Source organism: Anoplolepis gracilipes, chromosome 11 (assembly GCF_047496725.1).
Source record: "Anoplolepis gracilipes chromosome 11, ASM4749672v1, whole genome shotgun sequence".
NCBI lineage: Eukaryota > Metazoa > Arthropoda > Insecta > Hymenoptera > Formicidae > Anoplolepis > Anoplolepis gracilipes.
In genome coordinates, this window is record NC_132980.1 from 9,575,896 (window position 1) to 9,595,521 (window position 19,626).

A 19,626-nucleotide genomic window follows, 5' to 3' on the forward strand; every position below is an offset into this window, starting at 1 on the left:
GATTGGCTGCTTTGCTCTCGTCACGATAGATTTTCTCATAATTGGGAGTGTCTGTCGTATGATTAATAATCTGGAAGGAATTTAGTAATTACAGATTATAGTTGCGCACCCCATTCTTCCCCTCGTATCTCTATCTACTTTTGCGAAATAATAATTACTCATTATATTTGTCTGGTTAAAAAAAATGCCTCTTTTCTTTTTTTTTTTTTTTTTTTTTTTTCGGAATTTTTTCGCGATTTTATTTCGAATATTTCAACTCGAAACTCATCCCCCTGACTCTCCTATTTTTGCATCTTCGTTATAATGTCAAAGTTAACAACAGCCCCGGTTATTTCAGTTTAATATCGATCACATTCGGTCACGTGATCTAATCACAGTGCATTGTTCGATTAGCGAATTAGCAGTAGCCTAAGAGAGTATTAGGAAGTAATCATTTCCGCCTCTCTGCACCCAACCTCGTCTCGTTTGTCCCCTCCGTTCCCTCCCGCCACCATCGATCAGCTGATCGTGCTCTCCCAGGTAGAACGCCGCAGATACCAGAAAAAGATAATTTATATGTCCAGGGTCAGTTGGCTACCACACATCGAGTCGCAGTTTCGGCTTTCGAGAAGATTACAACCGGTTTCTCCTCGCGATACGCATGGAAGGTTTCTCGACAAACGGATGCTAATATGTGCGTTTACGAAGCAGAATTTCCAGTCGGTTGAGCCGTGTGTTTGAGTTTTAATTAGCCGCTTACCATGCCTACATAATAACTTGCATTGTTGATATATACATAAAAAAAAATATTAAACAAATTTAGAAGTTTTAATTTGTTTGCCCAATTATCACTTTAGTTTAGACTATTTAACATTTTTATAAAGTTCGTAAGTTTTCGAGATGTTTTTGTGCAACAATGACGTTTCTCAATTCAAGATTTCCATGCATACACGCATATACATTTCACAATGTAATAAATATCTGCAAGATATGTTAATACTTTCAGGATCTTCAATTCTTGAATATTAATGATAAAAGTAATTGTTTAAAGATGACATTTTGTTTTTCCTCTTTTATATTTATTATATATTTTTTCATTTAGATTGTAAGAAAAAGATGCCTTTTCATAGAAGTAATGATATTTCTCATAAGTATGAAGTAGAAGGGAGAAAAATAAAAAGACTTTTTTATACAAAGAAATGAAGACGTAAATAAAAACGCGATCGTGAAAAAGATAACAAAAGCTTCGAGAATTATATTTTCCAACAGATTTTTTTTTCTTTTACTCACGTTTCCGTTTCACAGTAATTAATAATTTAACGATGCAGGCTCCACAAAAACTTTCATAGGTTTGTTCAGCACTTAATTTTTTATTTGCAATTAATTGCCAGCTTTTTTACTGTAATTATTTTTTTAATTTTCACTTCTCGGTTGGCTGCCAATTTCTTTTGACGTCGAATAGCAGAGAGGAACAGTTATTCTCGTATTCTCGTATTAACAGACAGAAGACTGCCACGTAAAATCCAATATGCGAAATAAGATAATTAATACTGTGCATAAGGCAAAATAATATGTACGACTAACATCTATCTCAATCTTGTTAGAGTTCTTACTTTAATAATGATATTTGACTTGAGACCTTTGCGTTAAAAATGATTCGCGTTTATAAATTAGTCAGAGTTGGAGCGAATTAACGACATTTACATAAGATTAGCACATTTACGTGAGAGAAATTATCTTATGTATAAATTAAAAAACATCTATCAGTGAGATTTCATATTATACGATTTTAACATCTTGAGATTTTAACGTCTGTCACTCTATTTATTCTTTATAACGATAAACGCGTTAAAGTCTATCCCTCTCTAAGATTACTTTTGCAAATTATTGACCTTTTTCTCTTTCTACTTATCTTGTGCATACCTGACCCAACATCTCCGACCTCGGTTTAACGGCCAGAAGATGACGTAAGCCAAGCGTTAAAGGGTTGACAGTAAAAATTGGATTCTTGCTCGTGACAATTAACGGATTGGAAACGCAAAAGTTAGGGTTTGGTACTTGGACGACGCGCCTTGCCATCTACTCCAGGAAGAGTTGTTTATTATTTTATTTTGCGAGGCGCGCAAAAAATAATATCTCTGAATGATCGCGCGCTCATGACGCGACGCCACGTTGCGCAACGCAATTATTGCCGTAGCCTCGTCACAGGTGGTATGACGCAACTTTATAAATAGCTACTGCGGTTGGTGTTCGCTGCACACGTGAAAAATTTTGTCATCCTGCAAGAGAGCCAAACACACTCGCTCGTGCGATGAGAGTGCGGCGAAGCGAGGCTCGAAACCGGATTTTTGCGTAATCGTGCGTCGTGACCTTGACACGATAGGAATTTTGTTTTGCGTCCTTGGAATTTTCATTAATTAAAAAAGTCACCGTCTGGCCTTTTCACGACGATTGACAGGCTCTAGGATGTACGCCGCGATAAATTTTATCGTGACCTTTCCGAGGGGGAATCGCGAACGATCCTGCGCTTCTCGTGTATCGATTATTCGGGCGACGTGTGAAGCCAAATAAAATGTGCAGCCGGTAGGAAATGAAATAGTCAGAAACGTCGGCGTGCGACTCCCTGATTAATTCCCCATCAATCAACGTGGTGCGGAATGGGCCCGCAAATTTTGCTGTCGCGTAAGAGGCTCGACATGCGATGCGCGTCTCGAGTTATTTTAGGACCGCAGCTTTGAATGCGCCGGCGGAAAGGGAGATTTGATGTGGATTTTTCTCGAGTGAGAAACTCTCGGCGCGCGTTATTAACATTGAGCGTAGTATATCCGATGACAAAACTGTTCTCGCCATATCTAAATTGAATCTCGGAGTTTTGCGCCCGTCCGACCTGCTTTATTCCTCGGTCGAACGCGACGCGAGCGATGAAATTGTTGGAAATTTTGTGGGCTGCCGAACCCCTCCGAGCTTAAGGTTAGACGAAAGGTCAATGTGTGCACCCTTTCGCGAATATAGGTAGGAGACAGTGACCTCGCCTGCGAAGTAGTCGTCCAAGATGGGGACGAAGCTCATCCGCCGGTATCGATTTTTCAGCCATTGTACACGACTTTTATCTTCAATTTTATTATCCTGCCGCGCGCAACGTAACGTCCGACGTAAATTAAATTCTCGATTTCTAATCGACAGTTATATCTCGAGCTATCTTTTTTTCCATCCTTCTCTCGTTTCCGCTCCCGTCATTCGCCACCACCACGTAAAAGTTTGCCCTTCAAACGGCCAGCTAGACGGTCGTAAACCCCGATTCCTCGAAACGTAGCCGAGGAGGTAGCTTCTCCCTTTTTGCTGAGGTTTCCCCTCGAGCCTCCTCGCCCATTCTTTCTCCATCGTTCTTCTTCCCTTTCGCTTTTCCCAGCGAGGCAGACGATACCCCACCCTCGCGGTCGTCCACTGGCGGCAGACATTCGAGAGCAACAGGCCCTCTTATCGACCGTGCTTTGTGCGTGCGTCTCGTCTTTCCAACCCTTAGTTTCTCTTCTAGGAAGGGATAAGAAAGGGTAGTAAGCGAAATCACGGGTTATTCCAGTAGGTTTTATCACTTTTGGCTTTTAGAACGATGAAACATGCAAGCAGGCACAAAGTGTAACATTCTTCATATTTTTGATGATTTGGAAATTTATTCATTAACTTTTATATGTACTATATTATTAAGAAAATTTAGAAACATCTCGACGTTAACATAAAAAATTATAAATCTCTATTAACTGATTAATTCAGAATTATAATGTTTTATAAATAGATGTATAAATATTTTACAATCCTTATTTTAAACATACAAGAGAATGAATATCATAAAATATGGACACTTGAGAATAAAATCGCTTGATATTTGTGAATGTACATACTGCTCTCTTTTCATTATATTAAGAGAAATTTAAATATTTGAAGGAAAAACTTGGACAGTTTGCATAATGTTAAAATAATAATATATTTTTTGAAATTGTAAAAAAACTTATGAAATTAAATATATTGTATAAATGAATAAAATTATCTAAACAAAAGCACATAAAATCCAGTTCTCTCCTGCATGCACAAAAATTATTATATAATTTTTGTGGAATCCCTTTTGATATTCTCTGATGGCACTGCCCTCAATTTTATTTATTCGCATGGTCGCAATAAAAATTCTTTGCAATAACAGCGTTTTTTAAAATCACAGTTTTCACAATATTACCAAATTCTAAAAATATCGAAATGTCCCACATATCGAAATGTTTTTAAATTATTTTACATATGAATACATTATACATAAATATGAGGTAATGTTATAAAGAAGCGTGAAACAGGTTTAATTTGAGGTTCTAAGGATTAATTTGAGAAAGACGGTTGTTCCAAAAAGGCCTTTTACCAAGTGTTATCTCTCTCTCTCTCTCTCTCTCTCTCTCTCTCTCTCTCTCTCTCTGTCTCTCTCTGTCTCTCTCTCTCTCTCTCGTTTCTTCATTTCTTTCTTCGGTCAGAATCTGACGACAGAATCGCGCGGGTTGTATCACGGTACAAACCGCAGACAGGCAGAGGAAATTAAGCGTTGTCCAACAAAGAAACGCGCCGGATATTAGCTACTAGCAAACGTTCTTGCGCCCTTGCAAAGTGAGAGGAGCAGACGGAGAGACGTCCATCTATTACGCAAGTGAAAAAGAAGACCTAATTTACTCGCGGTCGAACAAACAATGTAAATCAGTCTTTCTTTCGCGAGTTTTAGTTTCTTTCCACCGACGTGGCTCGTATCTTCGTATCTAAGCAGTCGTACATTTTTACCGCTCGCCGTAGCAGAGTTCTCGTTTCTCGCGCTAAAGCCAATTTGGTATTTTCCCCGACACGACGGAGATGTGCGCGGCGGAAGCGCGTACTTCGCTAACATTCGCTCCGTTTTATGCAAATCGCTGACGAAAGCAGTCGAGTCGAGTTAACGTGGTTTTTGATCCGCGACTCTGTTATGATATAAGCTACGTATAAATTCTCTCTCTATATGCGAATTTATTTATATACTTTCAATCAAACTCAAAATACATCATTTACAGAGAGAGAGAGGGAGAGAGAGAGAGAGAGAGAGAGAGAGAGAGAGAGAGAGAGAGAGAGAGAGAGAGAGAGAATCTTTCAATAAGAAATTCTACTCTCCACTTTTCTACAAGTCTCTTTCGCCTACTTTAATATATCGGTTCGAAAACATCTTACGAAGATTGCTGTTGTTTGCTTTGAGCAACAAAGCCTCTTATCGATCGTTCGTTGTGCGTAAGCCACTCCTCGTTTTACATTGCCTCTTGTTCCTTCGTTCTTCCCTTCATAGTTTGCAAAGTTGAATTTTAGTTGGGCTTTTCGACTCGGTTCTAATCTTTCCCAATTTGCGGCTAGACTCAAGATAGATTTAAGTAAGAATTAAAGTTGAGCACAAATTCGCTGTTCATTTTCCGCCCGGGTTTTTCGTCAGCTTCTATTCGTTTTTTAATTATTGTAGCGTGAGTTTATTTTTTTTCCTTTTTTTTTTTTTGCTTTGTGTATCTTGAAGATATGTAGATGAATAAGTAATTTCCATCATACTTTGATGGATTTGCTCACAGAGATGTTGTATCACATCAAATTGCATTTTACGTTATGATAGTTTAATCACTTATTCACATCCGCGTTTAAAGATACACGAGAGATCAGTTACTTTGAACTACTCTGTACATACGGACTCTCTGGAGTGCCTATATAATTTCATGAGGGCATCAACGTGATTACTTCTCTTTGTAAAGGTCCCTTCCAATTCCTTCGTCCCTACGTGCGCGTAAAACAGCCCCGTACTTTCTGAGATTATGATTCCGCAGGTCGACAACCTCGTATGGAACGTCGCCGTCGCGAAGTACGATATTTATGATCGAGATTATTGCGTCCTTCCATTTCTCCCTCTCTCTCTCTCTCTCTCTCTCTCTCGTCCGTCTAATTTACGAAAGACCCGGGTTCCCGCTAATCTGTGCGAAGCCGCGTTTCCGCGATCGCTTATCGCTTTATCCTGCAATATTATCACGAGCGTTTCGGGAGCGGCCCGGCCCGTCTCTCATGGCCGAGCTCACGAAATTCTTAGACGAGGTCGATCGAAATCACCACCCGCGACGTTATAGCCCCGGTTTCGTTTGAGTTTACTCGAGGATCGGTTATACTTTAGCCAGGTCGAAACGACTCCCGCGTAGTTTCCCACTTTGTACACACACACACACACACACACACACACACACACTGGGCGTGCACGGAAAATCAATCGACTGCAAGATTTTATAACCGACCAAGTAAAGAAACAAATCAAAAATACAGTCTCTTATTTATGGAAGTTTTTATGTTTTGAAAAAGTTGGGAGAAGGCTTCCTGCGAGAGAGAAAGTTAATCTTGATGTACAGATTCAATCTCTCGAGATTCACGTTGATGATTCTGTCGTAGGGATACCATATATAGGTATAAGCACACTATACACACACACACACACACACACACACACACACGTTTGTACACGGAAAGGTTGTGCATCCTCACAAACCCCCCCCCCGAGTTCGGACGGAGTTTGCCTTCCGGGTGCATTATCAAATATATACTTTCGAGAAAGAGAACGGCCCGGAGTTTCAGAGCGCAGGTCGGTCATGATATTTCGCGGTTATCACGCGAAAAAATATATATACTCCACGCGAATTTCTCGCGCGAGCCGGGAACATTCTTTTTCACGCCGCCTTGAGGCTCGTTGCTGTCCTTCGAGATGCATCGTTGCCGCGATAAGAAGTGGATAAAATGTCGTCGGGAACGCGAGTTGTTAGAAACGTTGCGATTTAAAAAAGTTTTCTCTTAAGAAGAATAGAAATTTTTCAAACGCGTGTGCGGTTTTTTTTTTTTTTTTTTTTTTCTTTTTTTCAGAGAAGTCTTTTCGAGGCAGAAAATTGTTATTATTTTAGATATGAAAATTATCTGCGATACACAAACACGTGTAATGCAATGGTACGTGTTTTACAACGTTTTGAAATTTGTAAGGCGATTTCTTTGAACTATAGTCCGCTTAACCAACAAACTTTACATGGCGCGTATGCGAAATGTATATGATAGTTCGAAAAATAATTGTGCGATGCGAGGGGCGGCACATTTAAAGTTTTTAATTAGTACAAACCGCCGGAGGTTTAATTACGAAATGTGCGCAATGGTAAAACGGAGTACTTAAGTATGCTACTTTATGGAACGCGCGCGGAACAATAAACCTACTAAATTACAGCGGCAAACGTAGCAAAGTAGTAACAGCTATTAAAACTTCAGTCAGACGATGCATAATGAAGTTCCCGAAGCTGCGAAACTTGCGAGGCTTAACTACCATTGTTAGGTGGTAGATCTTATATTGTTTCAGTAACGATTACCTCTCTCTCTCTCTCTCTCTCTCTCACTCTCTGTCTCGATGTTGAAGAGCCCTAACGATAAGATTGGTAAAATTAATTCGCCAACATAAGAACCTCGTGATTATCGAGATTGGATCAACGAATCGCGATTCAACCACCGTTGCTGTATCGAGGGAGGGAGTTTCTCTCGGATTCGACTTCAGACATGCCAGCAAAAGTAGGCGAGACTCGAACTATCGTCGGCGAAGTAAAATTCGCGCCCGCTTCCTATATACGAAAGGAGAAGGGGGGGGAGGGGGTGGATGACGATAAGTCACGAGCAGCCCCGGCGAAAGGCTGTTACTCGCGAAAACGAGGGCAGGATGAAAAAAAATTTTTCAGTAACTGCAATTGCGCGCGCCGAAGAGACATGACTAATATACATCGCGGTACGTGAAGGAGAAGGAGGGAGAGTATGATGCGTGCCCGCGCGTAATTCTTCTTCCTGTCCGCGAGGTGAATACGTTGTAGGAGTGGGAGGGGGGCGAGGGGTAGGGAAGGGGGAGAGAGAGACGTAATAACCGCGAAGGACGAGAGATATGCTCTAGTCTAGATCTCCACATAATTTCCAGTTATAATTAAACATTCATTACGCTGCTAATGACAGGCACGACAGGCGGCCTTTCAACTTGCTTAAAAATACGATACCTCGGCCTTTTTCCCACACATAATCGACGTAATTAGTGTCGCCGAGATACGACGTTATTTATTTATTTATTTATTTTTTTTTTTTTTCCTTTTTTTTCTTTCCTTTTTTTCAATGCTGCAGTTCTGAAGGATTTACCGCATAGGTCACGTCAAAGACGCGCGTATACTACGGTTGGCCTAATTAATGACCTAACCTAACGTACATGTACAGCTTCTCATGAGAGAGACCCTTCTCAGTCGAATATATATGTACGGTCGAACGCAGTCGATATATTTGTGAAAAATGGATGTAGGTGAGGGCACTTGTGACGGTGAAGCACGCACGGAAAAAACTGATATTGCAAAAGTTTTTAATTGCCGGTATCTCTTTTAGACGGTTTGTTCCTCCTTTCCCTAGTCTTTTTCCGCTTCTCTCTTTTACCCTTCGCTTCCGACTTTACTTACCAAACTCTGACTTTGCTTACTCTATTCGCAAAGATTGCGCGGTTATTCTTCGCTACCTCGTCTCTTTTTTTATGAATAAGCATGCCTGCACGCGCGTTGTTTCGCTCGCCGGGACGCGTTCTCTTGCGTGGAAACCGCGTTGGGACGGGGAAATTAATTAAAGCGTCTCGTTTTCCCCTCGTTGTATCCGCGAAGCGAGAAGAGAGGAAGAGGGAAGCGGTGGCGCGAGATGAGACGCGATAGAAGAGGATGTGAGATTATATCGAGCGTATTGTCGCGTTAATTGTATTATATACTTGCCGTTAATGACAGATGCTTTGACAGATTCGCGGTCGCTTTTTCACCGTCACGACCAAAGTTTGACGGAGCGAGTAATCACGCGGATTTGGGATTTACGCTTTGGCATCCAGGTTTCCTCCGTTTCTCTTCCCTTGTTACACGGACACCGGCGTGGTGATTGATCGTCGTAACTAACTCTCCGCGGGGTATTGAATTAAATGCATATTACTTGACCACACGCGCCGCACACTCCGGTCGATCCTGGAACGTCCACACAGGAACAAGCGCCCTCCCGACGTCCTCGTTATTCTGAGTGCACGACGGTTAACGTCGGCGTGCATACCTACCTACCTACCTACCGACGACGTTAATTAATGCACCGACGTTTCACTCCCATTACATTCACGGGAACCATCGCCGTTGAGTGCACACCGATGCGCTGCGGCCCCCGTCACGTTATAGTAGCCTATCTCTGAGAGATGAAATGCACCCTCTCTCTTATCTCGTCGCTTACACGGACAGAAGATGCCGATGGGTTCGCGAGAAATCCTCTTTCCCGTTTAATTATTATGTCAAAAATAAATCAAGTACAGCCATTGACAAAATTATTAGGCACCCTTAAATTTTCCGTATTTCTTATTTTGTAAATACTAAAAAGATTAAAAAATTTTAAGAAACTATCGATAGCACTTTTAAAGCTAAAATTTCAAATAGTTTTTAATTTTTCGCCCAGTATCGACAACATGTCGGAAAAATACAGATTTAGTTTCAAAATTACGTATCTCGGCCAAAAAAAATTGTAGGAAAGTTTAAAAAAAAGCATTCTGTAGGCAAAATGTTGTAGTTTATAAAACGTGACTTAAATTTTTCGAGAGAAATTTTTTTACCGAGTTGCAGGGTGTCAAAAGTACAATAAAATTTTAAGAAACAAAACAATGTTTTTTTTTTTAAAGCACAGAACGAGAAAAATACAAAAAATTTTTTAAATTACCGATAGCAACTTTAATGCGTTATCAGTACATTAAAAAATTTTTGTATTTTCCTTGTTCTGCGCTTTAAAAAAGAACATTGTTTTGTTTCTTAAAATTTTATTGTACTTTTAGCACTTTGCAACTCGGTAAAAAAAATTTCTCTCGAAAAATTTAAGTCACGTTTTATAAACTACAACATTTTGCCTACAGAATGCTTTTTTTTAAACTTTCCTACAATTTCTTTTGGCCGAGATACATAATTTTGAAACTAAATCTGTATTTTTCAGACATGTTGTCGATACTGGGCGAAAAGTTATCGCAAACAAAAAATAAAAATAACATTTTAAAGCTTGAAATTTCAGCTTTAAAGTGCTATCGATAGTTTTTAAAAATTTTTTAATCTTTTATAGTATTTACAAAAGAAACACGGAAAATTTAAAGGTGCCTAATAATTTTGTCAATGGCTGTACATGTTATGGAATTACAGGAATTAATAAAAAATGAATCTATTTATTGATTAACGATCAGGGTTAATAAATTATGTCATAGTTAATCTCGAAGGAATTTCTATAAAGATATAGTAACCAGGAGAAGGTTGCATGCAAATGATTTTATACATCCATATACGTATATATATATATATATATATATATATATATATTTTTTTTTTGTAATAACGAAGGATTTTTTTTCATTTACGAAAGAATTCTGCTCGTCCTTTTATTTCGTACTCTCGGCTTTTCATTCGTCGTATAAGCGTGCCTGTCTCGGTGCTCTTGGGAGAGCAAGATCGAGCGGCAAGGCAACGTGCATAGCGAATACGAGAAATATGTTCCGCGCGGAATGGAAGTCGAGGAAATGTGAAGGGACGCCGTTGCCGCACTGAGTTTTGTTAAAAATAAGAGCTCGAGGGACATGCAGAAATGGGAAATTATTCCGACGTCGACGTGATATTTCAGCAGCTGATGCAGGGCGAGCCGCGAGAATACGCGTTTCCGGATATTGTGCGATACTAAATTTATATGTATGTTGATGTACTGTATGACCTGTGCATTCCGTGCTGAAATAACGACGAGAAATGATTTCTTTGCGCGTAAGTTATTTTACGCGTCTCGTAAAAGCATTTCGAGCTCTGATGCAACTAGAGAATGTAGTTGCACACGTAGCGTAGTATTAAATTATATTATTCTATATATTTTAAATGCACATTTTTATTTTTTGCGAATTGTGACTCGCGACACGTATCGTACATTAATTGCTAATCTTGATCGAATCGAGAAATTAAGAATCAATCGCACTGATTACACAGAGCACAGATGGCATGTATCGAGAGTACTGTATCAAGGTACGAGAAGGAGCAATTAATATTTTATGCGACACTGCTTCCACTTTAATCCTCTAGCTTCTGGATACACCGTTGGGTGTGTGTGTGTGTGTCCAGAACAGTTGTACGAATCGTACATGCCGCGGAATATACGCGATATTAGCACGCAATCCAACCCTTCTTTGCCACCCCTCCCTCTCTTTGCCTTTCTCGCGAGGGAGATCGAGGGGTGTGCGAAAGGAGAGTGCAGAGACCGATCAAAAGGACATCGCGTGATGCTCGATCGTTCCGTTCTCTCCCTGTTCGTGCCACTTTTTTTCCTCGTTATTCGCATTTCAATTAACCTTGTTGTTCTCCCGTCGCTCTTTCGTTTTTTTTTTCGTCGCGTGTGTCATCGCGGCCGATGTCCGACAACTACATACTTGTCGCGTTGTCCACATTTCGCTCACGTGTTGGGTGGGACCGTGTCATTTTGTCTTCTTCTTTTTTTTTATTTTTTTGGACAAATTTAGCGTCGATGGAAAAATTTATATGATCGATTTTTTTCTCTTACATGCTTTATGCATTAAAGGATAATACGTATTTCCAAGAAGGGTGTGTTACCCGCTGATCAGGGTGTTGCGTGTCGCGCGTTCATTACACCACGCGTCACACTTTTTTTTATATCTCAGTATAATTTAATTAAAGCCGCGGTTACTCACATGTGACGCGCGTGTGTCGTGGCATAAATTTCTTCTTTACCCTCGCGCGCTTTTCTCTTAAAATTCATCCCCATCCTATTACGCACGATTTATCGCTCATCGTGCGCGTTACTCGAGTAAAAAGGTTTCCGTTTTATCGCCAATCTCTCGGAAGAACAAATGATTTTTGCCATAATGGCTCGTGCAGTTACAACAAACTTTCTCATGTATCGTCGACTCACATTGAAGTGGAAATGTCTGATTGCGCGAAGACACGCAAAGTTTAACATCTTGTTCGATCCGAAACGCATACGAGCACCGACATGTGTTTGCTGTTATAAACGTTATAAATCGATAGAGACATTTAAACAATGCGCGGACAATGCAAGGTTGATTTTTCACGAGAAAAAAAAAAAAAAAAAAAAGAATTGCCGAAGCAGTCGTAGAATTTTTTTTTGAGGATTACAATTTTATGTACATGCAATTATTTTGGCACGATGTAAAATTGTGAATTCTCTCTTTGCGAGAAACTTCGCGAAATATATTCCAGGAGGAAGCGAGCGGTTGAATAAGTTAACCTGCACCAGACGTGAAGATATATCATCTTTGTATCTTCTGGTCTGATGCAACGCGACTCTGTTATATCGACGTACTTTATGCATGTGGACGATTCTCTAAAGCCACTCGAAGAGAAGATCCTTCGGCCGTTTGCGAAATATTTATGGTAGCCAGGTATTACGCTACATTTTGTTTTTGCATACTTTATGAGTCTGTGCGAGAGACGGTTTAAGCCAAGAATCGGCAAACGTTTCTAATGTTGAAAAAAAAAAAAAATATATATATATATATATATATATATATATATATACTTGTAACAAAGTAGTCTCTTTTTAGAAACCAATGATTCTAAATCTCATGCTCGATTCATCAATTCTATGTTAACGTTACGCTTTTAAATGTTATGCGTATAAAGCTGAAACAAATCCTATCAGAGACCAGGATGTATACGTTCGTTCGCAATCTATTTCCATGACCGATCGCAATTTAACTTATTGATCGTGTTAGGAAAGTTTCCTTCGTCTTGTGTGCGCATTTAGCGTACATGTCGACTCGATTCGAATTCACGAGTGTATGGTACATTTGGAATCGTAAAGGGCGGTGATTATATCGCTTTGCGGAATTTAGTTTGTCACTTTGAGACAGAGAGAGAGAGAGAGAGAGAGAGAGCGCATTTCTCCCCGTAAACTAGATGCGCGCTGAAACTCCGTACACGATTTGACGGAGGAGTCGCATCACGGATGTCGAGTCTCAGTTTTCGTCGGCGACATCTCGTCGGAAGTCGGGATGAGAATAAATTATCGTTGACTTGCAGATTACGTCACGTCAGTACGTACAATGGAAGGACGCGACGCGACTTTTTTTTTTCCTTCTCTCGCTCCGCGTTCGTATTGATAAAACAGTTTCAGTTTTATACCCGGGATGGCGACTCGTCGTTCGCGAAAGGTCAAACTGTCCAGAAGAGAGACTTATATCGCGGGCGAATAAAAAGTATATTCGTATATTTTACAGCGCAACGTCATGTTTTATCACTCGAGATTTTGCGAATCAATTCTTTTCACGCAGTCGCGGAAAGTATCTCGGAGCGACGTTTGTTTTAAAAATTAACGATTGTTAAATGTATTTGTCGAATACTTTGAAGAGTAAAACGTGGAATATTATTACGCCAAGATAGTGTCCTTTACTTAACGCTATATTTTACGAAATTTTGCTTTGAATTATTTCCTAGACGAGAGAGAGAGAGTTAATTTATATACCTTGCGACGAAAGACTGTTTTACTTTGTCAGACACCGAAGCGTAAATTTTCCTCATAAGAACAACTTCGTTTTACGTGATAAAATATTACGGTGATGATCAAAATCCGGTATACGTAAAAGGACAATGGGCCTTCGTGATGCGCGCACTGTTTTCGCGTAATTTTCTCTCATACGTGCATTAATATTTCAGGCAGCAGTTTTCACTATAAATTACGAGGATAATCAAACAGGCAGTAGCTTGGTCTTGGTGGATTGTAATTGCCGCGACGACAATTCAATGAACCGTAAATGGCGACAGTAAATGATCGCGTGCTACTAGACAAATTGTAAGTTTGTTGTAGTTACAGAGAGAAAGTTTTCGAAGGAATATAACGCACATTCGGAATAATTTATTACGATGTTATATTTTCTAGAAGTAAAAATTAGATGTACAAGGTACTTTAAATGATATTACGACTTTTATTACTACTTCGTTTAGTTGCTCATTTAGCGAGTAATTGCAAATTGAAGTTTACAAGTTTTACGATCAATTCGGAATTTCTTGATCAGAAATGAAAATTAAATGAGGAATAAGATGTTCGTCTAGTGGCTCTTTCGTTCAATTCTTTTTATTTTTTTTTTTTTCCCATCGTGCTGTCACTGACTCCAAATTGATCAAAGAGGATGAAACGTAGATAACATCTTGCGAGTGTAACTGCTATAAAAAATTTCGCCAATCTAATCGCGAAACGCGCCTATCGCGGAGTAGTGCTTTAACTAGTTTGTGATATATCAGATAGAGAAAAAGAACAGAGAGGAAGAAAGAAACGAATAAAATAAAGAGAGAGCAAAGAGAGAGAGAGAGAGAGAGGAAAAGAGAGAAAAGCGTCCATTAGGAAATGAGGCATCCCAAGTTTAACGAAGTTGCGACTATAACGCTTGCACACCCGCTCATTGTTGGTTCTCATGCTCGCTTTGCTCCGAATTACTCTTTCCGGATTTGGAGAAAAAGACACAGATGCAAAAACAACCGCGTTACGTGCCTTCTCTCGTCGTGCTGGTCTCGCATTTAATCTAATGTCGCCGCACAAGACACGAGGATAATTGCTTCTCCACGAATTGCCCGCGTTTTGATAAAATTCGCCCGTTCTCTCCGAAATGTCCCTGTTTACATATTACACAGTATAGAGTAAACTAGAGTATGATGGCCATAGGCTGAATTTTTTTCAATAATCGCTACATGGTGCGCTTTTTTAGTCATTATCAAAGATAATCGATTTTTCCAGTAGTTTTTTTGTGCATACATTGTTCGAAATAACGATACTGTGAATCATGTTTTTACTTTTGACTACCTGCAAAGTTTTTCATTTGTCCACTAAAAACTGTTATAACGTCGAACAAATTACAGTCAAGCTATCGTAATCAACGTTAGACGTATTATAAAGATATGTAAATTGTTATACGACCTATAATTTTTATTTTCGTTTTCATTATTTTGTTATAAATATTATGGTCATCTTTTCGTTAAAAGTTGGGTAAGATGGCCAATGCTTATGTTGTACTATTTTGATAATATAAAATTTCTATTAAATAATTTCCTTTTAATTTCGATAATATTACATAATTTAAGCTTCAGGGAAGATAATATGTTTTTTGCATTTTAAAAAACTATGGCCACCTTACCCGACTTTACCCTATCTTAATCATAAATTCGTAACGATTTTTTAACGTAGAAAATATCTGGCTTTTAGCACGATTACGGCCCTCCTACATATTTTTCTCTTACGCGATACACTTCCAAATGCCAGTATTTTTATGCATCGATATATCATGATTTTAATATTTATATCCTTTTAATATTATTGTGTTATATAGCTCGTGCGGTGTCGAGCTTCTTTGTGATAAAGATTAACGATTACTCGGTTATAGTGCAACGCAGCGGTAAATGATAAATCTTTGTCAGCCCAATGGCAATTATTGCTCCCGTTGTCGATGGAACAGTCGTTTTACCCGGAGCGACTATTAATTAACGCGGCTCGATGATACCCGACACAAATATCTTTTTTTTTCGCTCCGTTGAAAAATTGAGCCTGCAAGTTTTTTTTTTTTCGCGCAAAGTTTGACACGGTTGCGGTGTAAAAATTAATATCGCCTTATATTTCGACACATCACGCACGTGGAACGATGTTTTGGTCGAATATGTTCAACATTAATGATAAGCATCGAATCAACGGCTACAGCGGTTACGAATCATTAAGCCAGTCATGCATATACCTTGAAATATGTATGCAGATATTAACGGAGGATGCATTCACGTCGTTAATGATATGATCCATTGCTATGATAATCGACTTAATAATACGCCGTTCGATCAATCATTCGAAAGCGCGCCAAAGCTTGTTTCCCAATTTCACGTGATCTTTGTCATTGTGAACGCTAGAAACGTCAATCTGGAAATTACATTTTGGAAATTATATATCGAGACGCCGTAATAACGCATAAACGCTAACGAACCAGTGCTAAGCGCTAATCTGAGCGATATAATTGCCGATCAAACATCAATCGTAATGCAACATGTTTGCATCTAGATTAATCGAGTCGTAGAATTATATCGTGTCAAAGTCGTATACAGTCAAGGCAACGGTGAAAGACAAGTTTCTGGGTGACGGCTTCACTCAAGGGTGATCAAAGTAGCGCACGATCATTGCGCTAAAAATAATCGTCATCTTTATTAATTACGTACGTAAGTCCAAGAACTCCAACAATAAGCGGATAACAATTCGATTCAGATCGACTTTATGATATTTCGAAAATCGGATAGATACAAAATGTTAAGGAAAAAGGGTCCACAGTCGGTATATAAATATTTTGACAGTAGATATTTTGAGAACAGAATAGTATTGATCAAAATCAGGAAAAAAGTTTAGTAACATTCTAAAATACATGTCTTCTAAACCGAATTTTGTAGATTTATTTTCGTTGGCTAAACCGTAACAGGAAATTATATCTACCGCTTCACGTGTGAAAAAAATAAGTTTACTAATTAAATACACTTTTTAACTAAACCTTACTATTCTCCGTTTAATATAAATATCGTATTGATAGCTATAATCACAATTCCTAATTATAAATTATTATTTAGTTATGTTTATTAACTGCAAAATTATTAAGTACACTCTTTTGTTTACTGCATTATGAGACAATCAATAAAAGGATAAAGATTTCAAATAAAAAAATAGTTTGTATCTTCAAAGATATTAATTGTAAGATGTGTACTAAACTTTTTCTCGTTTTGATTAATACTGCTTGCTTTCGGAATATGTGTGGTCTCTTTTTTAAACAACCTATAGATACAATATCTCTTACGAAAACTTGCAAGTTGCTGAATATTCATACGGGATTTAATACAATATTATACAGCAGTTAACACAGTCGAACCTTCGATGTCGGAAATATGGAGTTTTTTCGTTTTATGGATCGCGCAAAATATAAGCCGATAAGCGTAGCAATTTAGTACGATGCGAAATGGCGTCTGCGGAAATTGATGAAAAATTCGTGGCATCGCGGGGGAGGGGAGGGGGGACACAAAAGCCGAGGACTTCCGCTAATGACTCGGAAGTGTATTTTACCTCCGCCTGTCCCTCGTTCGCGGGATAAACGGCTAGATTGAGTCCTGGCCTCGGTGGCTAAAATGTAAATCCTGAAATGGAGGCTCTTTCTCAATTATATCGTTGGTGATGGATGAATCCCGGGTGTCTCGTTTTCTCGGGAAGAAGGGGAAACGACGCTTCCGTTTCCCTTTTGTCGCCGCCGGCTGGGCTTTATTCATAAATACGTATCAGGAGCGAGACGTTGGCGAAGAACGACGGTCGCTTTATCTCGGAAATCTTTTTCTCGCGAGACGGGTCGATAAATATAGCGACCATGTAATATAGCCAGCTTCTCGTTACATCGTTACTACAAAATTTTCGAGCTTTTATTTTTCGATTATTCACGAAACTTGAGGTTCGCAGAAATCAATTCTCTACGATGAATATTTTTGCATGAATTCAAGCGGGCGTATGTCTGCGAAATTTCCGTTAAACGAAAATCACATCTGTCGAGGAGGGATTTATCGTTAAAATGTGACGTAATAATAGCGCATTTGCAGAATCTAACGGAGGGGAGAAACTTGGTAGCGCGAGACGTCGAGCAGTTATTCGTCATCCTTTCCGTCTCATACGGAGAGGAAAGTTTTCAACCATAATGTAGTTGTGCACATATACATACACATACGCATACACATACAAAGAGACGCGGCGCAGTCACGTACCTTGGAAACTGGATCTCTTGGGTCTTGTTTGCCGCGTTTTCGGCTATTTTAAGGGAGACGAATCGCGCCGAGGATTCTAAACCAATTCAGCGGGCAAAAGAGCGAAAGCGCGAAAGAGCATCTAAGATGAACATAAATTACTTCCGCCTTTCGAGTCCGTTTTACTTTTTTTTTTTTTTTTTTTTTTTTATCCCCTCACGGAATTCACTTGACGATATCGGGATAGCCCGGGACCTGTTCACGACTCACAAGCTCGCATATAAGTCTCTTATCGTATATAAATTTGCTCGGTCCTCTCCTCAAGACATTCCCGGCGGCCGTTATGGTGGAAGGATATCGCCAACAGGGAGAGAAAGAGCCGCAATGCAGGCAAGGGCGTTGTCAGGGGCGACCCTAGCGACCCTAAGGCCTCATTCGCATTGAATTTTGCGGCGAATCCGTTTGCGGAACGGCACCCACGTGTTCCATCGGTCTTTGGATTCTCGATTCGATGGTGCCGGCCATGCGGACGTAATGCGGTTCCATCGGCGTGAACCTCCAAACGCCCCGTCATTTTTCAGCCGCGCCGATTTTGATGTTGATGTTCACGATGAATTGCGAGATGGGGATCCGGTGGACCGGCGCGATATCAATGATAATCGCGACGGGAGAGAAATGTTTGAATTTCCGATGCGCATCGTACGTGTGACGCACATTCTCGAATTTTCGTCCTTGCTTTTCGAATTTCTTCCATCGAAATATCTCGTGTTATTTTTCCTATTTTAAATCCCTTCTCCCCCTCCCCTCCCCCCGTAGTCTCGTAATCTCGGTGACAGCATTACGAATGGCTAATTGGACATGCAACGTAATTCCCGTTAATTTCTCATTATGCAAATGGCGAGACATGCGATTGCGTAATTGTATTAACCCTTAGTTGAACTGCATTTACACTTCCAGCGGTGGAGGAAGGAAGGAGACGAGGGGGAGGGGGAGAAAGTAAGGAGAAGAGGAGATACTAAGATTCGCGAATTCTAAAATTCTTCCACGTATCCCATAAGTCTCTTCGTTTTAACTGCACTTTCTGCAATTACCTACGTACGATTTTTTTGTTTCCCCATTTCTTTTCTTACTAGTCCCGAGTATTAGCCTTGTTTCGTTTTGAATGCAGAAAGCGTAGGAAAGTGGAGCGTTGAAAGCGGAGCGCACCTCACGTTCGTCGTTTAATTTAATTACCGAGACTAAATTATATACGCTTCTAACGTAAGCAAGGTGAACACAGAACAGCTACTTAATTAGGCATCGTCTGACTTCCTCTTTCTCTCTCTCTTTCGCACGCATGCGTAAAGTTTCAAAAGTCACGTTTCTGTTAACGTCCATGTACTCGATTAAGATTTGACGTAAATCCCTAATCGAGCGATTGATTGTCCTTCCGTTTGTCCTGCCTGTACTTTCGCGAATTGAGTAATTACCGAACGAGAGAAGAGAGAGAGAGAGAGAGAGAGAGAGAGAGAGAGAGAGAGAGAGAGGGAGGGAGGGTGCGTTAGCAGTGTCGAATTATCAAGCGCCAAATCAAGCTCTTTCGCCGGGTTCTCTCGGGGGGATTGCTCTCTGTATTTACTCGTCCCATTAACGTTGGATTAGTATGTAGAACGTAAACGCGTCCGTAAAATAGAGACGAGTTAACCGGATTACCATAAATCGATGCACCCAAAGCTTTTGGCGCGTGCCCGCTCGCGGCAACATTCGGATGCACAATGGTCGATGATGCCTTGTCCATTGT

The 19,626-nt window shown here is 39.9% G+C and overlaps 1 protein-coding gene across 4 annotated transcripts in view; it reads left to right on the forward strand.

The window, feature by feature from the left end:
* The window catches only part of LOC140671131 (pseudouridylate synthase RPUSD2), a 124,247-nt gene that overhangs the window by 61,277 nt on the left and 43,344 nt on the right, over window positions 1–19,626 (forward strand). The window lies entirely within an intron of this gene.